This window comes from Orycteropus afer, unplaced genomic scaffold (assembly GCF_000298275.1).
Source record: "Orycteropus afer afer isolate SDZICR_OR568_19922 unplaced genomic scaffold, OryAfe1.0 scaffold00376, whole genome shotgun sequence".
Taxonomy (NCBI): domain Eukaryota; kingdom Metazoa; phylum Chordata; class Mammalia; order Tubulidentata; family Orycteropodidae; genus Orycteropus; species Orycteropus afer.
The window spans coordinates 1,934,744-1,945,535 of record NW_006921963.1 but is presented as its reverse complement, the minus strand read 5'-3'; positions in this window follow the sequence as shown (position 1 = coordinate 1,945,535).

The window sequence follows — 10,792 nt, the reverse complement described above, 5'->3', positions numbered from 1 at the left end:
TTTGTTTTATTTTCTGTTGTTCTTGAGAATATGTCGCAGCCCAGCCATCTGTGCCTGTGCAGTGCAGTGACAGTGGCTACGTCCCTCAGGTTGTGTGACCGTTTTCACCCTTGCTCTCCTTTACTGAAGTTCCTCCCCAGGAACATAAACTCACTGCCCCCAGGTTCCTGTCTAAGCTTTCGAGTGTCTGTTGTCCGTTTGATCCCATGTAGACAGTTCTTCAAAGAGCACAATACTCAAGGCAGACACTCTTTTCAAAAAAAGAGTGGGGGCGGGGGAGGAGGTGGGATCAAAACATTAACTGAATCATTATTGTTTATTTTCATTGTTGTTTGGGTGAAATTTTACAGAGCAAGTTAGTTTTCCATTGGACAGCGTATATACACAGTGTGTTTGTGACATTAATTATAATCCCCTCATGGGAAGCCTCCTCCCTTTCTCCCTGGACCCCGTCCCCACTACCCCTCATTCCTGCCCCTTCCTGCCTTCTGAGCTTTCTTTTGGGCAGATGTGCCCTTTTGGTTTCGTATGGTTGATTACAATGAGAAATACATTCTTCTCTGGTTATTCACTTTAAAGATCTGTTTATTGTTTGGCTGGAAGTTGATCCCAGGGGTGGGTTCAATTCCAAGCCTGAATCGTATCTCAGGGCCACAATCTCCGGTCCCACCGATCTCTATCAGTTCAGAAAGTCTTTTTTTTTTTTTTTTTAATGATTTTGAATTTTGCTCTACATTTTTTAATTGCTGTATTATTATGTGAAAGATATTTTAGTGTATTTGGACATGTTTCTTTAACGTTTTTGTACATAGAAATGTACACATACACTAAGACAAACATTGACTAACTGACATAAGATACTAACCGTACCTAACTGTTCGGACTTAATTTAAATTCACCTTAAAGACAGACTTAGGAATGGAACTCATTCATCATCTGGGAACTGCCTGAACTTTATGAAACATTTTTCTTGATTTCATTTTGCTCATGAGCAGGACCTCATTAGTTCTGGGCTGTGAGGCAGGGCAGAGAGATGAGCTCGGTCACAAATAGGAGAACTGGGAACAGGAGCAGCCAAGTGGTTTGCCGGGCCGACGTTCTGTACTAGTTAAGCTAAACTCTGGTTTGGTTTTAAGAAGACTTCCAGACATGAGTTTGGTGTGAGGTTCAGAGTGATCTCAGAGCAGTGGTTTCAGGATTTCATCCTTCTTCCATGGTTCCAGAAAGTCGGATTCCATGAGAATTTGAAGTTCTGTTTTGCATTTTCTCACATTTGGTCAGGATTCTTCTGTATAATCTTTGATCGAAATGTTTGGTAGTTACAGTCGGGCACCCACCGGCTATAACCCACTTTTTTAAGATGGAAAGATACTGGATGGAGACTGCTGTTCGGTCTTAAGCTGCCGTGTTAGAAGCATTTATTCAAAGAATGATTGTCGTATTCTTTCTCATCTTATATGGAGAGATTGACCTGAATAACATTTGGAGAATTTTCAAGTTGTAATTTTCATGTTGTGTGTGATTTGCACTGTGATGTTGGATAAGTCACTTATTTTTCTTATCAGAAAAGGAAAATTTTAGCAACTTATTAGAATTCTAGGCTGTCGGGCAGTTTGAGTGGGGCTCATAAATTTGTCTTCATCAGCGGAGCTGAGCTTATACTTCAAAAAGCCCAAATCAAACCCACTGCCATGGAGTCGATTCCTAGTCAAAGTGACCCCCATTGGGTTTCCAAGGCTGTAAATCTTTATGGAAGTGGATTGCCTCGTATTTCTCCCATGGAGCACCTGGTGGGTTTGAACCACCAACCTTCTGGTTAGCCGAATGCCTTATCCACTATACCACCAGAGCTCCTGGAGGTTACACATAGAAATCACGAATGGAAGTACTGATGAGGTTGGGCTTCTGTGGGGGTAGGTTCCGATGCCCTAGCACTAAAGCCATCATTTCCTGATCCAAGCATGTATTTTTATCTTTGCAAATTACCAGCGTGGAAACTCCCTACCTTCACCTAATTCTGAAGTGGATTTAGTGAAACTGCTCTACATTAACTCAGACATGGATATGTTTGGCCGCTGCTTTGTTGCAGATAGACCCAAGATCTTTCTCAACTTTGTTTTGCTTTTCAATCAGGCAACCCCCCCCAGTTTAATGATTTTAAATGGGCCATTTAAGGAACCCTGGTGGCTCAGTCATTAAAACGCTCGGCTGCTAACCAAAAGGTTGGCAGTTGGAACCCACCGGCCGCTCCCAACCCCTGTGGGACAAAACGCCTGGCGGTTTGCTCTCGTGAAGACGTTGGCCTAGGAAACCCTGTGTTCCGCTCTGTCTTACGGGGGACTGACAGCACAGAGCCAGGGATAAGGCCCTACTTAATTCAAAAACTGTTCTGTGGAATAAAACACCTCTGCAACAGAGACATCTGACTAGTCGCCTGAAGTTTGTTACAGTGTTGTTTTTTAGGAGGGTGATTTTAGTTTGAAAAAGCTTTTAGATCCAAAAGAAGAGTGGTTTGTTTTCCTTTTTTATTCTTCTATACAAAAATACCATAAAATATCATTATGGTAATGAGTTTTTCAAAGCAGCTCTCATTGTTTGCTCAGCATTTTCCAGGCTTGTTTAACAAAGATCAATTTGTATGTTTCCTTTTTTCACCTGTATCTGTCATAACATGTCTTACCTACCACATTCTGATTGATAACCAAGCAGGAGTAAGTAATTTATAGAATGACCTTAGTGGTACGGTTAACAAAGACACTGTTATAAGAACTCCCCTCTTACGTGGATAAAAACATTGTACCAAAACCAAACCCACTGCCATGGAGTCGAGTCTGACTCATGGTGACCCCCATCGGGTTTCCGAGGCGGTAAATCTTTACAGAAGTAGACTGCCCCATCTTCTTCCACGGAGCAGCAGGTGGGTTTGAACTGCCAACCTCCTGGTTAACAGATGCCTTAGGCACTGTGCCACCAGAGTTCTTTTTTTAAAAAAAACAAACCATTGTAAAGGGCTGGGAATGTTTTTTTTTTGTTTGTTTCCTTTTATGTAGTTGAGAGCTGAGAGTGGTGTTTTAACCATGCCTTTCACCTGCAGTTCCATAGGCTCCTCTATGCTTTTATCTTTCCGTGTATAGTTCCTCAGATACAGAGAGGCCAGGGTATGAAGTAGTCTCTGTCTCCAGGCAGCAGGGATACGTTCAGAAGGCCGTAGGTTGTAAACTGTGTACTTTCACACTACGGCCAGCCATTTTTCAGAATAGGTGAGGCCTAGGGCTAGAAGAGGAGCCCTGGTGGCACAGTGGTTTAAGTGCTAGGCTGCTGACTGAAAGGTCGCTGGTTTGACCCACCAGCTGCTCTGTGGGAGAAAAGACCTGGTGATCTGCTCCCATAAAGGTGGCAGCCTAGGAAGCCCTGTGGGGCAGTAGTACTCTGTCCCGTAGGGCTGCTATGACTCGAGATCAACTCGCTGGCACAGAACAGCAGGGCTAGAAAATATGAAAATTATTAAATTGCAATGAATGTTAAAAAGCAGGACTCTATGTTGTTGTTGTCGTTATGTGCCGTGGAGTTGGACCCAACTCATAGCGACCCCTCCTTGGGTTTCCCAGGCAGTATCACTACGGAAGTAGATTGCCCAACCTTCCTTCCGAGGAGTCGCTGGTGGGTTTGAACCGCCAGCCTTTCTGGTTAACAGTCAAGTAAGTGCCTTAGGCACTGTGCCACCAGAGCTCCTACAGGACTCAGTGCTGTTCATTAATTTATGTTTGATGATGAATTTGATGCCTCATATCACCTTGTATCTTCATATTTATTAAAATATGGTTAGTTTTTATAAAGGCGCTTTTTTATGCTTTGAGATTTGATAATAGTAAAAACACTAAATTTGAGGAATATGATTGTTAATATAGTTTCTTGCCTGACAGTTTTATTCCTGCAAATATAAATAATGAACATTTGAATTTGTTTTGCTTTACTTGCTGCCATTGAGTCAATTCCAACCCATAGCAACCCTATGGGACAGGGTTGAACTGGTTTCCAAAGCTGTAAATCTCTATGGAAGCAGACTGCCTCATCTTTCTCCAGTGGAGTGGATGGTAGGATCAAACTGCTGACCTTCTGGCTAGCAGCTGAATGCTTTGGCCACTGCACCGCCAGAGCTCCTGCTTGCTTTAGGAGACACAGTTCGTCTTCACTGGCATCTCAGTTCTTCACAAAGATGTCTGTAAGGTGGGGTTGTAATAATCCAGTTCTTTCTGATTTTTCCAGAGTGCTTGGTATCAACGAATGGCAGAATACAGGGTTCCAGTATGATGTCATCAGCTGTTTGAATTTGCTGGACCGCTGTGATCAGCCCTTGACTTTGTTAAAAGATATCAGAAGTGTCTTGGAGCCAACTAGAGGCAGGGTCATCCTTGCCCTAGTCCTGCCTTTTCATCCCTATGTGGAAAACGGTAAGTGTGGCCATCAGACTATTACTCTGGATAGATGTTGTTGTTGTTATGTGCCGTTGAGTCACACCCGACTCATAGCGACCCCTCCTTGGGTTTCCGAGGCAGTATCACTACGGAAGTGGATTGCCCCATCTTCCTTCTGAGGAGTGGCTGGTGGGTTTGAACCACCAGCCTTCTGGTTAGCAGTCACATGCCTTAGGCACTATGGTACCAGAGCGCCTCTGAATAGATGTTTATTGGTATTTATGATCTTACGCTGTACACAGTTAGAGATTGTCTGGTATTTCTTAGAAGAGCCTGGAATTAAAAATAATACAGTTAGCACATATAAAATATCACCTTGGGTAATGTTCATTTTCATGTGGATTTTATAGAGCTCTGGTATTCCTCTTGCAGTGGTTATAATTAATACTCAGCTGCATCTTCTGCCGGAGATGGAAAGCCTGAAACGAGTCTGTATTCTTTGGTTTTAGATCGCTTGTTAGTACCTTAGAAGCCGAGCCATGCAGTAAATGATGGCTTTTAATCTACTCATATGTACTTGCTGTGTGTCATAGCTATTTTCCTTGCATTGTGTATCTCTTGTCCCAGGTTCTACAAATGACAAATGCTGTTACCTTTTTTCCCCTCCTTTGAAGACCATTTGCATTCCAACATGTATCACTTCTTTGTGTAACTGATTTTTCGATTGTGTGGTCTTGCTCTCCAGCAGTGTTGATGCTATAGAAGAAATGCTTTGATTTCCTGTCACTTCATATTGACTGTGACTTCTGGCTGTAGTCACATTAATGCATAGTTTTAGCTTTTCTGTTTTGCCTCATTTCGGGTCACTTTGAAAGTTATGACTGACTCTAACACTCTGCTTTGCATTTTCATAAATTAATGCACATCAGTGAAAAAGTTATTTCTTACATAAGTAACACCAAAACCAAACTCATTGCCATCGAGTTAATTTCAACCCACAGTGACACCAAAACCAAACTCATTGCCATCAAGTTAATTCCTACCCACAGTGACTCCCATTGGGTTTCTGAGATGGTAAATCTTTACAGAAGTAGATTGCCCCATCTCCCTTCTATGGAGTGGCTGGTGTGTTTGAACCTCCAACCTTCTGGTTAACAGTCAGATGCTTTAGGCACTATGCCACCAGAGTGCCTTTATATAATTAATACATGTCAATATTCAAAAATTTTTACTTTTTCTGTTTTATTGCCTAGTTCAGCCTTGAGCTAGAAAAACTCTAGGAGCCTGCATTGTAATAAATTACATAGTACAGCTTTTCTAGCCAGTGTCTTTGTAAACTCTGTGGTAGAATTTGCTGTGAGCAACTGAGTAGCTCCTGATTGTTAAATTTATTCATCTGGGGTATTTCTCTTGAAGCAACATGAAGCAATCTTCTGGGAAGTTCACTCTCTCTCAGATGTGTAGAACTCTGATGTTGGAATTGGTTGGTTTTGGCCACTCTGCCAGGCTTAAAAGGAGCCCTCCTGGAGGCAGAAGGAGTCTCTCTGACTGCCGGCTGAGAGAAACGTGCTACTGAAAGAGATGGGCTGCTGAGAGAGAGATGCAAGAGACTGCACTGCTGAGAGAGACGTGCTACCGAGAGACTGAGAGAGACAGCTGGCTGCTGAGAGACACGGCCAGCTTCTGAGTGAGGTGGCCGGCTGCTGAGTAAGGTGGCCAGCTGCTGAGAGAGACGGCTGGCTGCTGAGAGACACGGCCAGCTGCTGAGTGAGGTGGCCAGCTGGGAGAGACTGAGCACATTCCTGAGCTTGTAGTCTGTTGCTTCCCTAATAAACCCCATAATCTGTGAGTTCGGTGTGGCGACTGCAGTGAATTATTGAAGCCAGCAGAGAGGTGGGGGATGCTGTGGGAGGGATGGTTGGTATCGAGGCTAGTAAGAGGGCTGAAGGGTGGCGGCATGTCTCTGGCCTCATAAGAACAGGCCTTGGGCTGCTGATGGTGATTCTGTCCTCTTCTTGTGGGGTTGGAGGAGATCAGAAGATGTCGCCTCCTTGCCCCTTTTGCAGAGCCTATGGAAATTTTAAAGAAACATTACTATTTTGCAGGTGTCACTAACAATCTGAATATTTGAATAAATAGTTAGGAAAATCTATGAAACTCTGGGCTTTAAGGACTGATGTTTCCTCTGTAATTATGGAGCTTTGCATGGATTTGTGTTGTCAAGTTTACTTGCTCCTTAATTTCTTTCTGCCCTTACTTCCTTGTTTTCTTAAGGTCTTAGTCCCTCCAGGTTGAATGCTTGTCTTAACATTTACCAAATGGTTTTAGGTTTGTGTTGCTGTGAGGAGAACGGAGCATCCTTGGACGTGGGATGGTGGAGAAGAGGAGAACAGGTTGAGTGCTGTCTCCTCCATCTTTCTTTTCTTCTCCATCTTTACTTTCTGTTTTTGAGCGGTCTGTCCTGGTGAAGGCCAACCTGCTGTGTTGGAGTCTAGATACCATGGCATTAGGCTGCAGAGCAGAAGCTAGTCAGCGCCCTCCTGGCTAATCTGGCACCGCGCCTTAGTTCAGTGCTGCTCCCGGCACGATGACGCCCCAGTGCCATCTCTGCCCACTTGCAGCCTCTACTCATCAGGCTGTAAGTCCTGCTTCTTGTGCCCTGTTGGGCCACCACATACCAGAGCTTTAAGGCTACTTCCTGGCATAGCAGGAGGGGGGAGAGCAGGGGGAGGACACAGCGGGCTGAGCATGAAGTTTATTTCCTTGTGTTCTTGACCCTGAGAATGGAGAGGAAGTCACACTGAACAAGAGGGCGGTTTCCACTAGGGATTGAAAACAAGCTCCTTGATTGTGGATGGACAGAGTGTTGCCTGTTGAATCGAAGGAGTCTGTCATGTGTCACATTGCAAACCTGAGACAAGCGGCCTTGTTGCTGTGGATGACCTTCAGTGACCCACCCGTTTTGTAGACTACTCTGTGGCCCTGTATTACTGTTTCCTTTCTCAAAGTCGCTAATTAGATCCTGATGATTTCCATGTGAAACTGTGAGGAGTGGGAGGTGCCAAGTGATCTTGCTGTGTGAGTTCATGAATACTGGGCTGTTTTAAGGCTATTGGAGTGTGCTTTGCATACTTGGCTCAATTTATTCTTTAACAAAAAGCAGTTGTAGGTGAAATGATTGCTTGTGTCAATTTTTTGGTCTCTCTTGAAGTTGGGCCACAGCAGTTTTGTTACTTAGGTCAATTTTTGGGGGGAAAAAAACAACAAAATGCAAAACATATCATTCTGATTTCAGTATGTTCAGTTAACGGACCCAGTTTTGGTCAAACATTGTTAAATCTAATGACAGTTGTTTCAGGCTCCAAAAAAAAAGGAAAAACGTATACAATCAAGAGAAAGAGAATGATACAGTAAAACCTACAGGAGCCACAACTTAACAGGACTGGCTGTTTTCTCAGGTCTCGCAAGTTTTCTGCCTTTGGTAGGGTGCAGTCTTAACCACTTCTGTGTCGCGTGTTTTAGTGGGAAGTATTTATTTGAGTTTTCCTTCTCTGACAGGTTACCACCTTCTGGCCTTCTTAGGTTTTGCTGTCTCATAGAAGTGAAAAAGTTAAATGACATGTCCAATTTTTCAAAGTGATAATTTTTATGAGAAACTAATTCATGGTGAAAATAGTTCAGCTTGCAAGAGGGAATGAAACAGTGACAAGTTTCTCATCCACCCCAGTCCCCCAGACTTGCTGAGGTTCTTGAATATTCTTTCAAAGGTAGTCTATGCAAATCAAACACATGTGTTCATAGAGTTCTTGAAAATGGCTTATACAAAGTAATAAGTACTTATGGTTCCTCCTTTCACTTCCATTCATCTAGGAAGTTGTTCCTCATCAGCACTTACGTATCAGCATTGCACTGGTATGAGCAGGGGTATGCGAGAACTGGATTGGATCAGCACAGGAGAAACTCACAGGAAATGGATCTTAAACATAGCTGTCACTATAATTGGCCATGGTAGGAGTGTGTCCATCATGGAAACTGACAAATACTATAGATAGCCTCCCCTTTCCACAGTGGGCTGGTAAACATTTACCAGGACAGCAGTGGAGTCTGGAAACTTTACTTGAGGAGGCCCCTACCGAAAAGGAGAAAACCCCACTGCCATCAGGTCAGTTCTGACTCATGGTGACCCCCCCCTCATGGCTTTCTGAGGTGGCAAGTCTTCATGGGCCAATCGCCCCTTCTTCCTTCTGTGCAGCAGCTGAACCACCATCCTTCTGGTTCGTAGTCAGATGAAAACCTTAGGTACTGAGCCCCCAGAGCTCCTTGAGGAGGCCCTACTGATGTACTTTCATAGCCAGCAGGATGCCTTGTAAATAGCACCAAAATGAACAGTCTTAGGCAGGGCTAAGAATGTATCGGGTTGCTTTCTGTTTCAAGAAACAGATCAACTAAAAGTAGCTTTTAAAAATTAAGGATTGATTTGTTCAGATACAAAAAAGTGGTTCCAAGGTGGTTGATTTCATGATGTAGCTGTTCCACCAAAGTCCAGAGCTCACTGGCTTCTCTGTATGTTCAGTGTGTTGACATTTCTGCTCATACTTAGAACGTGGCTGATGTAGAAGCTTTGTATGCAGACATGACAGCACCTTGAAAGGCCGAGGAGCGTTTCCTCCCATACACTTTCTTATTAGTGAGGGAAACCTCAGCACCCTGCACCTCAGGTCCCATCGGTGCCCCTGCCTGACCAGCCCTGGGGAGCGGAACAGGCCACCGTGAGGTACTCACTGGGACGAGGAGCTGCCCTGAGCATGTTTAGCCTGTGGGGCTGAGCTCACAGTGAAAGTGGACGAGAAGTGCCTGTTGAGTACTCTGTCATGGGATATCTTCATTCTTTAGAAACTGGAGACAGTGAGCAAAACACAAAAAGTATGCACAGGGAGACAGCTCAGGAGCAGGAGTGTGTGGGTGGGAAGGACACAGGGAAGAGGTAACTATGGGGAGGAAGTGGGAAGGGAACTGTTGCATTGTGGGAAATTGTAGTCAATGTCATGAGACAATGTGTGTGTGAGCTGCTGTATGGAAAGTGCATTTGCTCTGTTAACAGATTTCACCCAAATCACAATAAAAATTAAAAAACAAAAACAAACAGAAAAACCCTTGCCCTCATGGAGTTCTTAGTGAGGAAGACAGACAATAGACAAAGGGCATGTTGATGGTGAGAAGTCTTAAAAGAGGAAAATAAACAAAAGCAAGAAGGGGCTTCTGGACTGAGGGTTGGGGTGGCCACCGTAATTAAAGAGGGTGCTGATGGTAGGACCTCGCTGAGATCATGACAGAAAAGAACTGAAGGAATGAGGTTTAAGATGAAAAATAGCTGGCCTGTTTCCTAACACCATTTATTGATTTGTCGTGTCTTTCCCCCAATTAGTGAAAGGTGACCTTTATCACAGGCAAAAGTCCTATATGTGTTTTATTCAGTCCTGTTAGAGTTACTTTCTGTGTGTGTGCCAATGCCACATTGTTTTACTGACCGTAGCTTTGTCATACATTTTAATAAGACAGCAGTTGTTGTTACCTGCTGTGCATTCAGTTCTGACTCCTGATGGCCCTGTGTACAGAGTAGAACTGCTTATAGTGTTTTCAAGGGTGTGACCTAGTCTTTCCTCAGTGCCTTCAGATTTTTCCTGGCTCAGCATCAACTTTCCTTGTTCCCCACATTCAGTTTTTTAGGGAGTAGTAGCCAGTGATAACATGTATCTTTCTATGTTCAGTTCCTTATTTCTTCAGCAGTGTGACATTTTTTTCATGCAGGTCCTGAACCATTTTTTGTTAGTTTTATTTTAACGTTTGTGTGTGTGTGTGTGTGTGTGTGTGTGAGAGAGAGAGAGAGAGAGAGAGAGAGAGAGAGACAAAGACAGAGAGACAGAGATTGTAAAATAGGCACTTTTCTTCATCATCGTTTCTGATGGTTATTAGCTGCACATACCAAAGCAGTGGATTGTGTGTGCACACACCAGTTTTGTAACCGTTTACCTCACTGAATTCTCTCTGTTTCCAGTGGTTTCCCCATAGATTGTCTTAAGTTTCTGTGTATACAGTTATACCACCTGCAAATAGTTTCACTACTTCCTTTCCTTTTTCTGGGGCTGGGGTGAGGGTGGGGGCAAGCACATTGGTAGTTACTTTAAGAAGATGTTCAGAAACTGAACATTTTTGTCTTGTTTCTGCTGTAAATTAAACATGATGTTGTTTTTTGGTTTGAGATACATGTTTTTGTTTTGTTTTTCCTTTTTAATCCTATTAAAAGCTTAAAAAATCAGTAATTAGTGCATTTTGTCAGCTAGCTGTGTTTTCAACATCTCTAAAGATGGTCATTCATA